The 1,751-nt window shown below is 37.0% G+C and overlaps 1 protein-coding gene across 4 annotated transcripts in view; it reads left to right on the top strand.

The window, feature by feature from the left end:
- Positions 1 to 1,751, top strand: part of XRCC5 (X-ray repair cross complementing 5) — a 60,992-nt gene that overhangs the window by 40,094 nt on the left and 19,147 nt on the right. The window lies entirely within an intron of this gene.

Here is a 1,751-nt window from a genome sequence, read left to right as displayed (position 1 = left end):
AGATTGTGGTACAATACACCTCATCTACTCGATAGCCAATAATACAGCATTACTTTTCAAGGGGGAAAAAAAAATTGCAGATATGCTTAAGGGGGAGCTGGTGGCCATTTATCCTTGGCCTTTGCTCCTTTTTGGTATAGTATGAGATATGTGCTGAAGTATGTAGATTTGCAATACAATCTGTTAAAGCTGAGATAGCTATTTATGCTTCAGAATTTCCAGAACTATAAGCTAGCGTGCCAGCTTTTCATACCAGTTTTGCATTCGATCTGGAGGAAATTCTGTTTATTGAAAAAAATGTTTGGAATTGTATTCTCAAATTTCAGCTATATTAAAATGCAGTAAAAAGCATTGTACAAGATACTAGAGTACAGAAACTCTGAAACAATTGACTACTTTGTTATGGTAATTAATTTTGTCATGTAAGAAAGCTTTAAGGCAGAAATAAGAATACTGGTTACATTGAAGATCATATAAATAGAGTGCTTAAATGTGTCCACTTGGTAGCTGTTCTGGAGTGCATGTTTGCAAGGTTCCTTGCACTTTGAGAAATCTGCTTTCATTTAGTGTATAATGTGCTCTGTTATAAGATGGGGTTACCAAAATGTAGTGCAGTCACCCATTTGAAAGAGAGATAGAAGCCACTATAAATAAAAACAAGCTCTGCATATTTTTTTTTCTGCTGCTGCTTATTCCTTTTTCTGCTTTAGAGTCTTTTAAGTAGCTTAATGCATAAAACATTACAGGCATGTTTTTAATGCCTTACTGTATTGCTTTCTGGTTATGTAAATGGTAGATTCTGCCTTAAAACTCTTCAGTGGTTCTGAGGGATTTTTATAATTTTACATCGTATTTGATGAGGAAACTTTTTTTTTTCTTGCTGAAAAATGTAAAGTCCCTTTGCAGAAAAGGATAATCTATGGCATTCACACAGTCTATTGAAAAAAATTAATTTTACATTTCAGGATGCAGATAGGAGAAAAATGAGGTTGTGCCCTGTTTTGCTGCTTTATGATGTAAAAAGAGAATCTAGTGCAGTCTTCCAAACTGAATAGAGGCTACATTTTTATTACCAAAAAAAAAAAAAGGCAGAAAATCCCTCTCCTTCCTCCCCTCTCTGCAAAACAACTAATTCCTACATAAAACAGAGGAAACTAGTGAAGTTTGGAGATTCAGGAAAACATTAACTTTTCAAGATTAGAGAGATTTGTTCAGAGGGGGAAGGCTTTTCCACCACTCTCTGGTATTTACAGGAAAGAAGGATTGAGGATTGGTAGTCATCGCCTTCTTTAATTTTTTTTTAATTTTAGGCAGCGAAGTTGTAGTGATAGGAAGAGTTGTGCTTCAAAGGTTGACAATACAGTGGCTTTTTAATTAAGGTGCCACTTAATAGCACATACCATTTTCAGTGCACAGCACATCCCACAGCAAAATATTTTTATTGTTTTACCATTATTAAAGCCAAATCACGGCAACGGGAAAAGAAAAAGCTTTTAGGAACTCCTGACAGGATATTTATCATCCAAAAGGCGTACCAGTGCATCTCCTGCAGTGGCTTCACAGGGATTTTGATGATTAAGGTTCTGCCTTTGTGCCATTCATAGAACAGCCCTAAGTGCAGGTTGGACAACCCATGTCTGAGCACTGAGTCCCGTAGCGGACCAGAGCAGGAGAAACGGCATGTCCTCCGTTAGTGAGAATCTGATCACTGATGGGGAAAGGAAAGATGGGGGAAGGGGAGAGTTATAGTG

Source organism: Apteryx rowi, unplaced genomic scaffold (assembly GCF_003343035.1).
Source record: "Apteryx rowi isolate R43461 unplaced genomic scaffold, aptRow1 scaffold_47, whole genome shotgun sequence".
NCBI classification, from domain to species: Eukaryota; Metazoa; Chordata; class Aves; order Apterygiformes; family Apterygidae; genus Apteryx; species Apteryx rowi.
Note: the sequence above shows the minus strand (reverse complement) of the source record. Positions and strands in the feature narration are given on the sequence as shown.